Here is a 17025-nt window from a genome sequence, read left to right as displayed (position 1 = left end):
GCCCGGCGGCTTCCCGGGCTTCGGCAACAGCACCAATTTCTGCCTTTTCCATCTATCGGGGAAACGGCACTCGTCAAGGCATCTCTGCATAACTATCCTGAACATGTTCGGGTTCGCTATGATGGCAGCGTTGAGAGCGTTGTTTGGAACTCCATCCGGCCCTGGAGCTTTGTTCATTGCTAGGGATTTAGCCACTGCGAGTAGTTCTTCATTCGTCACTGGAGCCACCATTTCGGCCGTGCCCGCACTGTCTCCTAATGCAGGTGGCCAGGGGATTGTGGCTCGAGACGGGAAGAGTACTTCGATAATCGTCGCCAACCGGTCCGGAGTCCATTCTGGGGGTGAAGAGCCCCCTTTGATCTTGGCCATCACGATCCTGTAGGCGTCACCCCACGGATTCGCGTTGGCACTCTCACACAGGTTGTCGAAACACGCTCTCTTGCTGCTTTTAATGGCCTTGCTAAGGGCCAATTTCGCAGCTCGAAACACTTCACAGCGGTTCTCTCTTGCATCCTCGGTGCGACTTCCACCCGCGTACCTGACAGGGATCTCCCGCCCTCGGATGCTGCACACCATAGTTGATCCTAAAGCGGATTGCTAAATGATCGCTATGGGTGTAGCCTTCGTCTACCCTCCATTCCATGCCTGGAACCAGACTCGGGCTGGCAAATGTTACGTCAATCCACGCCTCCACCCCGTTTCTACGGAATGTACTAGCGGAGCCATTATTAGCTAGCACAGTATCGAGTTTCGCAAGCGCCTCCATTAGCGCTTGACCCCTGCTATTTGTACAGCGGATGCCCCACTCCTCTGCCCAAGCGTTAAAGTCTCCCGCTATGACTACCGGCTTCCGGCCCACTAGGTCTGACAAGAGCCTGTCGATCATCTGGTTGAACTGTTCTATGGGCCACCTTGGTGGAGAGTAGCAGCTGCAATAGAACACACCATTGATCTTGGCAATCGCAACACCCTCAGCGGAGGAGTGTATTACCTCTTGAACCGGGAACCGTCCCGTTGTACAGATTGCCACCATCCCAGGCCCGTCCGACATCCAATTGCCGTTGCCGGCAGGGATGTTGTACGGGTCTGATAGAAGGGCGACATCTGTCCTCGACTCCGAAACCGACTGCCACAACAGCTGTTGGGCTGCTGCACAATGGTTAAGATTTAGCTGTGTGACGTTCACGGTTTCTTCTTATTTGCCTCACCGAAGGGACACGAAGGTCCGCCCATAGCATGATTATGGGCTTGCTTCTTAGCGGTGCAGATAAGGAACTTGTGTGCCTTAGTGCAACCCGCTCCTTATGCCCCTTTTTGCCGCAGCGACGACATAACTTATTTTCCAGTTTAAACTACTTTAAAGCTTTCCCCCTTTAACCATCTTTTCGAAAAAGCCGCGATTCCGAACAATTACCGTCTCCAGAGCCAATCCTTATCCCGAAGTTACGCATCTAATTTGCCGACTTCCCTTACCTACATTAATCTATCGACTAGAGACTCTTAACTTTGGAGACCTGCTGCGGATTCGGTACAAGCTGTTGAGAGTTTGCGTGCCCCAGTCTTCGATTTTCAAGGTCCAAAAAGAGGATATCGACATGGCAATTATGCTACCATGCTCTACCAGCATGTCCAACCATATCTCTCTATGAAAGATTCCCATTGCTAATATTTATTTATTTATAATTAATTAATATCAACAGACACAGTGTGGTCCTAATGATAATTTCTTAATCTATTTAAAAAGTCAAATTGTAATCTGCTACGTGGAATGTGAAGATCGAACTCGGATGAAATTCTGTTGAAGGTCCGCTGCAAACCAATGATGGCACCGTTTACTCCATAGTTAGTCCGGCGAAGAGGTAATCGGAGGAATAAATTATTGCGAATATGGCTGTTAAACAGAAAAGAAAACTCTTCCGATATCTCTTGTTGGCTTCTCGAAGGAAAGGATTCATGTTGCCATGATTACAAAGGCGCTACCGTTCTCAGTATGCACGCCAATGCAATCGTATACTCAACAGGTTCAACAGATCATTTCGAACCTAAGGCCTCTAATCATTCGCTTTACCAGATAAGAATAGGATTCGAATTGTTACGTGCTCCAGCTATCCTAAGGGAAACTTCGGAGGGAACCAGCTACTAGATGGTTCGATTGGTCTTTCGCCCCTATGCTCAATTCTGACAATCGATTTGCACGTCAGAATTGCTTCGGTCATCCATCAGGGTTTCCCCTGACTTCGACCTGATCAGACATAGTTCACCATCTTTCGGGTCACATCCTGCACACTCACGGTATGTTATGGTACGATGGTCGGATGGCGAACCACCCGACCACCGCATGCCGGCTATAACACCCGGGGATGGAGGGACGAGCAGAGAGTCTCGCCCGTAATCCCGCACAACGGGAGAGTTATGTTTTTTACGCTTTTGGTTTTACATACAGCGACCGGGGTGCAAGCCCCCGATCTCACCATTGGCTTGCGCGCAAGATAGACTTCTTGGTCCGTGTTTCGAGACGGGTCCCGAAGGTGCCTCGATTTTATCATTGCCGATCGACAATTCGCCGTAAACACCCATACTGGGAGTGTATGCTCGGGGGAACATACGGGACGGTGTCCACTGTTAAATCCATCAGACGCACACCACGTGCAGTAAAACCCATCTTGCGGCATAGGCCTTCAGAACTGAACGCCGCTACGGTGGAACAAGCAACCAGCACCAGGGGACCACTTTCGGGCTGTTGTTGCGGGAGGGAACAACAACTTTCTGTAATGGATCGCAATGCCCTCTTGATAGCAGGAGTATAAGTGCCCTGTGGCTGAAGGAGGCCCCGCAGGCCACAGATGAATATCTCCGCATCGGATAATCGAGTTCAACGGGCTTGCCCTAGGCAGTTTCACATACTTTTTGACTCTCTATTCAGAGCGCTTTTCAACTTTCCCTCACAGTACTTGTTCGCTATCGGTCTCGTGGTGATGTTTAACTCTAAAAGGAGTTTACCTCTCACTTTGTGCTGCACTATCAAGCAACACGACTCCATAGAAAAAAAATTTCTACCATCAGCGCTGTTCTACGGGCCTATCACTCTCTGTGGGAACCACATTCCAGGTGAACTTGAACGTTTCGCTGGTTATGGAAGATAACAAAATTTCCAGTACACGGAATCAGGTGGATACGCAATGTGTATCACCTCTACGTGCTGAGCTCCTCCCGCTTCGCTCGCAGATGCTAAGGGAATCCTTGTTAGTTTCTTTTCCTCCCCTTATTAATATGCTTAAATTTAGGGGGTAGTCACACATTATTTCAGGCCTAGTATAATATCTATTTGTTATGCTTATACACCAGTATCCAGGCCAGATTGGAATAAGGGATGTATGTGCATCAATCCACGACACGGGGGTGCGCGTGTTAGATTACTAGCTTGAACGTTTTACCAACCACTGAAGGTGAGAAAACGTCACTACGCATACGCGCAACAGCACGTATAGTTGAATCGATAAACATAGGCACTCAAAAATGTGTACATCGTAGTATTGTACGATGTGCAATATGCGTTCAACTTGTAGGTGTTCATGTGTCCTGCAGTTCACATTCTGACGCGCATTTAGCTGCGGTCTTCATCGATCCAACGAGCCGAGTGATCCCCTGCCTAGGGTTTATTTATAATACATTACAACAAACACAAAACACACATTCCCCAACGGTAGCGGATCACTAATGTTGACATACATTCGTACTCGCGGCTATACCGCGCGAGTATAAGTACACCTGGTAGCGTGTTTGTTTTGACATTAAAAATGTCTTACTCCACTATCTGGGGCTGGGTGTCATTCTAAAATCTAAACTATCTCCCATGTAACGAAACTATGTAAGGTTTGCACGCTTATAACTCCGATATTACTAGATGGATTTTAATCATTCATACACCAATCGATTCAGAAACACCTAACTTAAATATTGGTAATAATTTAATATCTCCCCAATAAAAGTAGACTTTTGGAAATTGGTAAAATTAAAAAGTTCACGAAAAACGGGAAAATTACCATTCGTGAGGCAGACTTCTCAGACACAGCCGTCAAAAGAGGGCAGCTTAGTGACTCAATGAAAGACGAAAAGTCATAAATAGAAGCGACGCATGTCCGTTTAAATCAGTTGTTGCTCTTGTCTCATACGAACAACATCGTCTCCGGGCGATGCAATAAGCGCTATCGATTTTCGGCAACGTTGGCATTTGCACACACTCGCACCTATGTGACTAAACCATATACGGTTAGTTTATAAATAGAGGTGACGCGTACCCGTTTGAATCAGTTTTTGTTCTTATGTCGAACGGCTAAGATCATGGCTGCAGCGTGTGGGCACTACAATAAGCGGTAGACGCTATGCATTTTCGGCAGCGGTGGCCGTGTGCGGATTTTTCGGGTACCAGCACGGTGTCACAGAATGATTTGCAAAGTGGGTGGGTGGGGTGGTTTGGATTTAATTCAATACGGTGTGTGCTGCTTAAGAGTGTTGCGTTTGAATAAAATATATTTATTTTTATGCATGCGTGTGCGTTGTAACTTGTTAATCCATGTTTACGGCACATTGTAGCTGCCTAGGGTAAAGAGCCTATTGGTTTTCATATGTTTCATATTTTGGTTATATGTTTTTTATCAGTAAGGCATCTGACAACGTGCTTCTGTAGTTATTGCACTGTTCAGCAGCGTAGTATTTTATATAGGGGAGTACACTCAGGTTTTATTACGCGGTATTTTTTACGCGAATTTTGAAATTTCCGCGGTTTTCATTTACGCGTTTTTTTTAAATTTAGGCGGTTTTCATTTGCACGGCCTGTATCCCCTGCGTAAAAAAACCTGAGAGTAATTGCATCGGAAACAATCACATTCCCAGCAGAACTTTTTGTTTTCTAATTTCAAACACTTTTGTTTCGTACTGTACACAACGGAAAATTTTGAAACAGAACTTACCGTCCCAGCAGCAGTTTAGGCGGGTGTTCTTTTTCGATTCAAATTCAAGCCATGTCTTAATCGTTACTGGACTTAAAATTGTTTTCCCAGTTTATCCAGTCAGAGTATCTGTCCTGCCCTATGTATTTAAAACACAGTTCTAATTGCGTTTTAAAGTATACAACAAATAGAACGGATGGGTATACTAATTTAAATTTTAAAATATATCTGTTTGAAATTATGCAACAAACCGCTGTACTGAAGATATAATTATGTCAGTCCTATTACCACATAAAACACCTATATAACATAAAACGCTGCAGAATTGGTTTAATAATACAATGTTTACACTACAGAGTTATAACACGTTTTAATAATTAGCAACAAGAGAAAATGTCACCAAGATAGCATAAAACCCGTTTTAACTGGTAGTGCGAACGTTGCATAACAATGTAATTTATCAAATAATTTCATTTTTTTCACCACTAATCGATCAAGAAATACTTAACCTTAAGATTGTTTACTTAAGTTCATTAATACATTATTGAAAATTTAAATGGAAAATGAAATTTCATATTTCATGAAGAATCTGTATATTTCCGTTGCTGGGCGTGGGCTTCCTCGTCACGGTTCTAAATATGGAACTTTTCTTTTAAATATATTTTCTGGACAGACCAGCCTATTTTTACTAGATGGATTAGCCAAATAATGCCAATTACCTAGTGAGATACTTGATTAATTAATAGATTACCGTTAAAAGACCTTCAATAAATTATGTTTTAATGGGGAGGGTATATAGCAAATTGTAACATATGAAAACAGGCGAGTGAGCAAGAACTTGAGTCGATATGTGTGATAGATAAAATACATTTGCACGCTCTTGAAAAAAGCTACATTTTTAATGTCACCGTGGTCGTGTCCTGTACACAACCCATTAATTTTTTTTTATAAGCCTGCATATTAGCACCCCTAGGGAGCGGGTGCCGTGTACATGCCAACAGACGCGCACGTTCGCATCTGCACAATCCTCTCTCCAACATTTATGTATACGCAGATACAATAATGATCCTTCCGCAGGTTCACCTACAGAAACCTTGTTACGACGTTTACTTCCTCTGAATCACCAAGTTCGGTCAGCTTCAGCGATTCAAATGCAGTCCCGTAGGACCAGCAAATGTTCACCTTCAAAGACCTCACTTTATAATTCATCGATAGTAGCGACGGGCGATGTGTACAAAGGGCAGAGACGTAATCAACGCTAGCTAATGACCAGCACTTACTGGGAATTCCAGGTTCATATGGACCATTTCAATCCATAATCCCAACTAAATGAGCATTTCAGTGATTTCCCGTTCCTTTCGGAATAGGGTACACGCTGCTGCTCACATTCTAGCGCGCGTGCAGCCCAGACATCTAAGGGCATCACGGACCTGTTATCGCTCAATCTCGTTTTGTTGCACACAAATTGTCCAAATAAGCAGAACTTGACATATCAGGCCACTGATAGAACATATTCGTAAATCGCTAGGAATTAGTCTCGTACAGAAAATTTTCATAAAATATACGAATTTTTCGTACATATAATGAATCGTTCGTAGTTCTATTGAAACACTTTTATTTTTTATTACGAGTTTTTCGTGAAAACCACGAAATGACTTTCGTTGGCTTATTACGAAATGGCTTCATTAGGAAAACGAATTGTTCACTGGTTTATACGAAAGTCTTTATAATATTTACGAGCACCATTCGTCAAACCGTCAACGTCAGAGGAGCTTCAATAGAGGTAGAATATGGAGTCATTGTCGCTATACGTCAGATAATTGTTGATCATCACGACGGTCTCGGTCTAACTATTTAGTAGCCGTATCCGTGTCCGCCGGATTCAGGAAGAATTCCTGAACCTTTTTCGCTTCCATTTGTCCAGAATCCGGAGCAGTACGGATTCAGTTGAGCGATCGCGAACTGCTCGTTGGTTTTGTATGAATAAGTTTGAGTTTTTCTCTGCAGGAGCAATGTCAAAATAATATGCTATTAAATACGAAAACTTCTCTTAGATGAACAAAATGAATTCGTGCGACCAACAAGATTGTTCGTAATATACACACACATTTATTAAAATAAACAAAACATTTCGTTTCATTCACGAAAAATAATGTCGTTTTCAACGACGTCATTCGTGCAATTTACACTAAATAAGTAAAATTTACGAAAACTTTCGTTCATCAAGCGGCCATTTCCACATACTACAAAAAATCGATTTTGCCGGATCTATTTCTTTAATAAAAAAAATCCGTGTTGTCAAACATCGATCCCAAAAGATGGAATGAAAAAATTAAACGATAATAAATGCGAAAACTTTTCTAAGATGAACGAAAAGAATTCGTGCGACCAACGAAATCGTTCGTAATATACATAAATGTTTATTAAAATAAACGAAACATTTCGTTTCATTCACAAAAAAAGATGTTGTTATCAACGATAACATTCGTGCACTGTGCACTAAATAAGTTAAATTTACAAAAACTTTCGTTCATCAACCGGCCATTTCTTCGTACCACGATAAAATCGATTTGGCCACATCGATTTTTTTAAATAAAAAAAAATCGATGTTGTCAAACATCGATCCCAAATGATCGACTGAACACAATAAAAGGCTAATAAATACGAAAACTTTCCTAAGATAAACTAAATGAATTCGCGCCACCAACGAAATCGTTCATAATATACATAAACATTTATTGAAATAAACGAATCATTTTGTTTCATTCACAAAAATAAAGTCGTTATCAACGTCGGCCTGTAATGTACACTAAATATGTAAAATTTACGAAAACTTTTATTCATCCAGCGGCCATTATTTCAAACCACAATCTTTCTAGTCCTCAATGGAGATGAGTAGGCTAAAATAAAATCGATTTTGCCAGATCGATCCTTTTAATTAGTTAAAAAAATCGTTGTTGTCAAACATCGATCCCAAAATATCGATTGAAAAAATAATATGCTAATGAATACGAAAACTTTCCTAAGATGAACGAAATAAATTCGTGAGAGCAATAAAATCATTCGATATACATAAACGTTTATTAGAATAAACGAAACATTTCGTTTCATTCACGAAAAATAATGTCGTTATCAACGATAACATTCGTGCAATTTAAACTAAATAAGTAAAATTTACGAAAACTTTCGTTCATCAAGCGGACATTTCTGCGTACCACAGTAAAATCGATTTGGCCACATCGATTTTTTTAAATTAAAAAAAATTCGATGTTGTCAAACAAACATCGATCCCAAAAGATCGACTGAAAACAATAAGAGGATAACAAATACGAAAACTTTTCTAAGATAAACGAAATGAATTCGTGTGACTAACGAAATCGTTCGTAATATACAGACACGTTTATTAAAATAAACAAATCATTTCGTTTCATTCAAGTAAAATAATGTCATTATCAACGATAACATTCGTGCAGTGTTCATTAAACGTGTAAAATTTACGAAAGCTTTCGTTCACCAAGCGACCATTCTTGTTTATGAAATGAACGAAACCTACTATTTAGAATGCACGAAAATACTTCGTTGCAGAAAACGACGAATGAATTCGTGCATTGCAGGATCGATTTTATTATATTTACGAATATATATTATCAGTGCATGGTTACCCATACCCACAGCCCCGCCGTACCGATTGCTAGCGGAACAGGATCATCATCTGACTACTGACAGTGTTCTAGTTTATTTGATTGAGTCCCGCTCGTTATCGGAATTAACCAGACAAATCACTTCACGAGCGAAAAACGGCCATGCATCACTACCCTTATATTTGAGAAAGAGATATTAATCTGTCTTATCTCAATAAGTTCGGACCTGGTAAGTTTTCCCGTGTTGAGTCAAATTAAGCCGCAGGCTCCACTCCTGGTGGTGCCTTTCCGTCAATTCCTTCAAGTTTCAACTTTGCAACCATACTTCCCCCGGAAATTAATTTTGGTTTCCCGGAAGCTACTGAGAGCACCATAATGTAGCGTCTCCCAATTGATAATTTGCATAGTTTACGGTTAGAACTAGGGCGGTATTTAATCGCCTTCGATCCTCTAACTTTCGTTCTTGATTAATGAAAGCATCCATGGCAAATGCTTTCGCTTTCACTTTTAGTCTTACGACGGTCTATGAATTTCACCTCTCACGCCGTAGTACTAATGCCCCCAACTACTTCTGTTAATCATTACCTCTTGATCTGGATTACAAACCAACGAATATTAAGACCGAGGTCATATTCCATTATTCCATGCAAGATTATTCGCGGCCATAGTCATAGCCTGCTTAGAGCACTCTAATTTGTTCAAGGTAATAGCAGCTGGGCTTGTGGGAAACGCCAGCGCCCGATAAAAGGCAACAGACGCCACAACGACACACACGAACCAGGATAGCCCGCGCGGCCGCACACCCAGTCTTATAGTCGCAACAATCCAGTGACCTGCTACCATTATTAGGAGTAGCACCCGTATTGGACAAGAATAAACTTCGAACGTTTTAACCGCAACAATTATAATATACGCTAGTGGAGCTGGTATTACCGCGGCTGCTGGACCAGACTTGCCCTCCACTTGATCCTTGTTGAAGGATTTATGCTCAACTCATACCAATAATAAGGCATCATTTGGCGCCTTATATTGTTATTTCTTGTCACTACCTCCCCGTGCCGGGATTGGGTAATTTACGCGCCTGCTGCCTTCCTTGGATGTGGTAGCCATTTCTCAGGCTCCCTCTCCGGAATCGAACCCTGATTCCCCGTTACCCGTTGCAACCATGGTAGTCCTCTATACTACCATCAATAGTTGATAGGGCAGATATTTGAAAGATCTGTCGTCGGTGCGAGACCATACGATCAACAAAACTATCCAGATTTCAACTCCAGCGTCACGGAGGACGATTGGTTTGACTAATAATTGCACAAGTTCCGCGAGGTCCCTGCATATTGCATGTATTAGCTCTAGATTTTCCACAGTTATCCAAGTAACTAGTGAAATGATCTTGTAAATTATAGCTGTTATACTGAGCCTTATGCGGTTTCACATTAAATCTGTTTGTACTTAGACATGCATGGCTTAACCTTTGAGACAAGCGTATATTACTGGTAGGATCAACTAGAATTCGTCAGTCAGTCACAACACCAGCGGTGATATGAAGCAAGGCCCGCTTCAATCCCTTTCTTGTTATGTACTCTGTTATTGTTGATATGATGTGTTCCAGGGGGAACCGCACACATCGGCATCATCGAACCTTACCACAACGTTTATCCACATACCGTAGTAAAATCGTTCCCTCTTTCGCATGAGACGCGCAAACGCAAAGGATGCCGTTTGGGATCAAGCAAAACAATCGCCAAAAGATTCCCATCTTTGCCTCTCTCACGCGGGTATCACACACACGGCGGTTGTGTCATAATACATGCTACTATCGCTATCTATCTCTTATAACATGGTAGCCGTATAACATTCATGTGTTAACAATATCCTCATCCCTCCTCGTCGTGGTGCGCAGCACAGTGAGAGAACCGGTAATCAGCCCGACCAAGCAACAGACAACCCTGCGCCATGTAAGACCAATCAGCCAATTCTCTAATGTGCCCTCGCTTCACTATCCGTAGAGAGAGCCACCTAACTAATCACCGTTGTGTCCAACCAGCCAACTCTCTCATGTGCCCTCGCTTCACTATCCGCACAGAGAGCCACTTAACTAATCACCGTTGTGACCAACCAGCCAACTCTCTCATGCGCCCTCGCTTTGCTATCTGCACAGAGAGTCACTGGCTAAACAAATTTGTATTGCATTTTGCATAACTTCTGTTCAACCAGCCAACTCTCTCATACCCTCTTACCAATCTCTCTCAGACGGTCTCGCCTCTTTGCTTGCCATATGGACCCATGCGTAATTGCATTTTGCATAACTTCTGTTTAACCAGCCGACTCTCTCATGCGCTCTTACCAACCTCTCTCAGACGGTTTCGCCTCTTTGCTTGCCATATGGACCCATACGCAATGCGTAATTGCATATTGCATACCTTTGACACAGTCCACCCATGCGCTACGGACAGACCGCCTGTATCGTAGTGGAAGGTAGGGAGTAGTGTTTTCGGGTGGCCGTTACCAGTGCCTCGGACCTCTGGTATACCCGTATACACTGTGATAGTCGGAAATGCCTTTTTGCCATACATCTTCACGATTACCACACTCCCTGTAGATAGATTTTTATCAAAATGAAGATAAATTTACTACTGCCATTTATAATGCTAATAATCATCACCACCCATACGGCCGAGATGATCGGCCGAGGTGTGGTGTATGTCACTGCGGGTACTCACTGCCGCCGACACGGTGAACTCATCTCAGCCGGCATTGATACTACGAGTGCGGGGCTGATATTTTGGTGGTAGGCAAAGCCTACTAGGGGTGTGTTTTGCATTTAGCCTAACTTCCAATTATGCCGCATAGGTGTGCATGACCGGCATGTGTTGTACCGCCATGCTGCCGGTACCGGTCACACACCATGGCATGGACCTGTGTTTTGCATTTTGCCTAACTTTCAATAATGCCTCATAACTGTGCATGATCGGTATGTTGGGGTGAACGTATCTCAGTCGGTATTGATAATACGAGTACCTGGCTGATATTTTGGTGGTAGGCAAAGCCTACTAGGGGCATTCGAATGCCGAATAGTGACTTTTTTGCTATATCTGGTATCGCATATAACTTCTAAACCAAAAAATCTACGGACAGCCAATCTAATGTATAACATTCCGCTATAACATTTCCACGCATCTTCCCGTTACCGTCGCTCAGCTTGCAAATGCAAAGCCGGCTGCGTGTTTGTATAGGCACGCACAGGTACTCTGGAGCGCGCGCCGCACAGTGGCCGGAGGCTGGCCAAAACCTCAAAAATTTATTTTTGAAATGTTGATATTTTATATTTTTCCTAAATTTCTCATGTATTGAATGATGTATATTAAAAATTTTATGATCATTGGATAAGAACACGATTTTTAACACGAGTTTAAACGTACCAAAGTCCGGATTTTTTAATGATTTTCATTTCCGAAACCACCATTGCTCTGTTCACTTCAAATGCATGTTGCTCTGTTGATTTTGGTCCGATTTTAGCACAACTAGTTTCATTGTATAGAGGAACGAAAGAACTTGGTTAGTGAGTAAAATATCTTTGGTAAATTTGCTTGGAACTATGACTTTTTAGTTTAAATATGTTTAAGGTGGTCAGATCAAAAATACTTTGTTCACTAATGTATTCTGTACAAATTTCGGAATCATTTCGGAACGGTCACATAGTATACATTCTATGTGAAATTACCTCTACTTTTCGAATATCATGGTCTCGTTCTGCGCATAGGTGCGCAAAAAGGTTTAAGGAGATTGTGAAGCTTTGTTGCTGATATGGAGACGCATGGTGTTTTGTGTAAAATAGTTAGACAATCTACAGTAAACCAACACGTTCAACCATGGTTTTTAAGTAGTGTTCTTCATTTTTTATGATATTGTTGACATTGGTGAACAGTAACGGAAAATCTATCATGAAAACGGGATCATAGTTATAAGAAAGGTTCAATGACACTGTATGGAAAAATGCATTTAATATTTTACGACTTTTGACTTCAAAAATGAGCTCAGCACCTCAAAATTAGCTTAAATTGTGATTTTCAGCCAAATTAGGTAACATTTGAGGTTTTGTCCGACTTTTGTTTGATGAGCCGCCACTGTGCGCCGTGGTGAATTTATTTGAGAACGCAACGCAACACATAATTGAAAGAGCAAGAAAGCGTGGTCTCTCGCACCCAACCACCCGTTTACATTCAGGTTTTTACGCAGTTTTTTGCGCGGTTTTTTCGAGGTTTTTTTCACGCGGATTTTTCAATGAATGCGGTTTTTGCAAAATGAATGCAAAATACTTGGACTTTTTTCTGAAAAAAAAATCTAAGTCCTTTTAAATGCAAAGAAGAATTTTGTCAGTTATCAGCAAGAAAACGCGGTCTCTCGCACCCAACCACCCGTTTACATTCGGGTTTTTTACGCAATTTTTTGCGCGGTTTTTTTCGAGGTTTTTTACGCGGATTTTTCAATGAAGGCGTTTTTGCAAAATGAATGCAAAATACTTAGACGTTTTTCTGAAAAAAATCTAAGTCCTTTTAAATGCAAAAAAGAATTTTGTCAGTCATGTTTTTGCGCGGATTTCGTAGTTATGTAACGCGGTTTTGCCATAAAATAGCAAGTCCTTTTGAATGCAAAAGACTTAGAAGATTTTCGGAGAGACGGAAAATACGGGCCTGGAAGACTCCTTATGGCCTACACATCAACAATAAGGGTATTTTTGGAATGGACATTTTCTAACAGATTCACTTTTATTAGTTTTATTATACTTTCTAACAGATTCACTTTTATCAGTTTTATTATACTTTTGACATTCGTAGAGCCATGACTTTTAACCATGTTTTATATGTCTTTTGTCATAAAATGAGACTGCACAACAAAACAGAAATCTGGGGTGTACTTAGACCACATATTGTTTTTTGGAAAGAAGAAGAAAAATGATGAAAATGGCATTTTCAGTTTGTTTCTCGTGCGTCAGGATCGATTTTCATGAGCATTTGAAGATTTTTGTGCCTTCAAAAAAGTTGTTCTAATATCATCATGAACAACGTTACCGAAGATACCAAATAAATGGACCTATAAATGATGTTTTGAGTTTATTCTCCATTAATATTTCCAAGAGGTTTAAACAACAAAATTATCTTTTTCAAGAGAAGCGCTGTATTATATTGTACACACAAAAAATATGAATTTCATCGCTGACGTAATTGCAAGCATGATACAATTTAACGAACCGTAATTCACCTAGTGGCGTAATATAACCGTGTTCCGTTCAATTTGACATTAACCCTCTAGTGCCCAAATTTTTTTTTGGCTTGAAAAAACTTTTGGAGGTGGGCCTCGTGATGAGAAAAACGAAAATAATGTTGAAAATTCTGGGAAGTAATGAATTTTTCATTAAGGCCTTAAAATAAGTAAACCGCCTAGAGGCGGTGTTGGGCACCTGAGCGAATAAAAAACAAAAACTTTTCTTTCTTCTAGTTACTTCAACATAAGCAAATACAGATGGTTTCTTATATTTTGGACTCCATCAGAACGCAAAATACCTAAGCTGTAAGGAGTATTTCTCTAGTGCTTTGGTTGTTTAATTATTGACTTCTAATTTATAGTAGGGTCTGCTGGCGATGGTTTCACTTATCATGTTTTATGTTTTTCATTTAAGAAGATCGTGTAAAAGTGAATGCGTTGCATAAAAGAGCGGACTATTGTCTGCATTACAGAATTTTAAATATGTGACGCGAAAATCTCGCCAATTTACGACTATACGCACAATGATGCCACCTGGCTACTTTTGATGATAAAGTATGGATCGTGTGAGATGTTTTTTGATTAAAACTGCAAATCAATGATACTTGTTATTATTTTTCAGCCTCAATGCTCCTGAATTTTAATTTCGGCGCACAATTTGTATTCAAAAGCTAAATTTTCGATTTTTTTTTTAATTTTAAGAAATTCCGAAGTAAACAAACAAAAAAAACAAATTTTACTTGAGGTTACGTATATTACATATACGGCCAAGGAAAGTTCTTTTCGCGCGCTATCGAAAAATCTAGTCATTCGTGGAATAGCTTTGAACTCGCCCTAAATAACACAAAAAGGTGAAATTTAAAAACGTTACCTAGGGTAATGAGCCTATTTTCGTCATAACCATGTAAAACCGTTGGTTAGAGCGGCGTTAGCCATCTTTGTTCAACGTATTGGTTCAAATGGCGATTTTTGATAGCATAATGGTTCATAAGAAGAAAGCAAAGATATTGATGCCAATTCATACGCATTGCATCAATTGTATTCCGAGTAATTAATGAAATTGTGAGGCACCCTTCATAATACGACTAAAGTAGGCTCTTCACTCTAATACGCTCGAAAACTCAATATCACTTACAACGTGTACGAAACAGAATTTAATGCAACATAAACACATTGGAGAATGGATTAAACAGTACTTGAAGTACAGAACTAGAGACAGCGCCATATGTCTAATACTAAAGGAGAAAAAAAGATTCAGCCAACTAGCCCCAGACTCCCCTAAATATTATTAAATGATAAGAATATCCATATTCTAACTGCAACATTCACCCAAAGTTTTTAAAACATAAGTTTTTTCAGGTAAAATTACACATAATACTAGTTTCGGTACGATAAGTAATCACTAAAGAAAATTTTTTTCGCTCAGGTGCCCAACACCGCCTCTAGGCGGGCAAAGTATTTTATCAAAAAACCTAAACTTCCGAATCATTCCACTAAACCAATTCACATCTACAGTGAAATGCTAGTAACAGGCTACTCAAAAAATATTTTTTTAGTTGCTGAACTTTCCAAAAACAGTTAAAATTTGTTTAATGAAGATTACCACTAAACACAAAATAGTTTTTTCCACATTTTCCTCGAATTTTCAACTTTGAGCTTCAAATGCCTTTGACAGAAAGCTACGAATATTAAAATAATGTGTGTGTATGAAGGGTGTGAGCGTTGGGAAGAAATGCTAGTGCGGATGACAACATACAATCATGTTTTAGTAGTTTTATTTAGATTTTTATAGAGACCGCCTACAGGCGGTGTTGGGAACTAGAGGGTTAAAAGGACTTTGAGATGAACTAATTATGCTGGGACTTAAACACAACCCAAAGAATAGAATTATCTTCATCAAACCAAACGAATTTGGAGTAATTGGCAGTAAATGATACAAATGTATGAAAACGTCCAAAATAAGGAGGGGTCCAAATTATGATGATTATTTTATCATTCGTTCATCAACATCGTATTTCTATCTTCTTTGATTTCTGTGTAAATTCAATGTGAATTTTTCTGCAGTCAATTTTATTGGACTCTTTCTCAAAAAGTATGCTACATAACTTATTTTCGCGTACTTCCATTCAAATTTACGATAGTTTTCTACCAAATTAAGTCCTAATATTTTTCAGTTAACCCTCCAGCGCTCGCGAGAATGGTTCCCCGAATGAGCAGCCGCTGGTGCTGAAAGAAGATTTCGCTAGAGTTTCGGAAGGTGTTTCACAAAATACAACGGCGCGTGTGCTGGAGGGTTAAGACTATTTTGTAGCTTTTTTAAAACTATTTTTGCCAATTACCACATCGTTTGACTCCCGTCCACTTTAATTGAAGTTTTTGCCATTGGCTCTTTGGGAAAATATTAGAGGAAAATACATTAAATGCTAGGACTTTCGAACTAGCCTTTAGAAAATTACCATTCATACATTTTTAAAGGGAGCAATCTTAGTTTCTGAATGAGAATACATATGTTTCTTGAAAAATGCGGAAGTTAGAGTTTTGGGATATTTTGTCCATAAAACCCCCTAACATTTCTGCTGTATGTTACAAATCTTTTTGCAGTTTTTCTAATGTTCAATAATTTTGTACCGGTTGAGACCGGACTCCTGATTAGATGTAATGAATAGAGCTTTTTTTAAATATGGCGTCATTCTTATTGATGAAATACAATATGTTTTTATTTCACTGTATTGGAATATATGCGCTATTATATAGAAGTACTGGTATTTCGACTTTAATTTTTTGTTGTTGAAATTCCTTTAAGAATGAAAGGTGGTTTTTACTACGTAAATTCGAAAATCATCTATTTCATTTTCATATGTCAAAAACATTGAAAATATGACAATTTAAAGAAAAAAGAACTTCATTTCTTGTTCCATTCCATTATTCCATTTTTCAATTAACTGAAGGGTTGCTAAAATAAAAGTTTTCCTATTACTGCAGTAGAATGTTTTTGAATGTATAATGTTTGCCTTAAAATATACGGAATGTTATTAATAGAAAATTAAAAAGTTTATTTTTTCTTGAACATTATATTCTGAGGAGTCTCTTAAAGTTAAATTTTGTGTAATAAGGATAACATTTTATTATATATACATTATATAAATGAACAACACAATTTTTAAAAATATAAA

General features: G+C 39.9%; 1 protein-coding gene and 1 pseudogene across 8 annotated transcripts in view; one reads left to right on the top strand and one right to left on the bottom strand.

Annotated features, from left to right (window-relative positions):
* LOC131683299 (cartilage-associated protein-like) overlaps window positions 1-17025 on the top strand; it is a 651036-nt gene that overhangs the window by 248849 nt on the left and 385162 nt on the right. The gene's annotated exons all lie outside the window — the stretch shown is intronic.
* On the bottom strand, window positions 3505-3657 carry LOC131686422 (5.8S ribosomal RNA; annotated as a pseudogene).

Source organism: Topomyia yanbarensis, chromosome 2 (assembly GCF_030247195.1).
Source record: "Topomyia yanbarensis strain Yona2022 chromosome 2, ASM3024719v1, whole genome shotgun sequence".
Taxonomy (NCBI): domain Eukaryota; kingdom Metazoa; phylum Arthropoda; class Insecta; order Diptera; family Culicidae; genus Topomyia; species Topomyia yanbarensis.
This window is presented reverse-complemented; position numbering and strand designations above follow the sequence as displayed.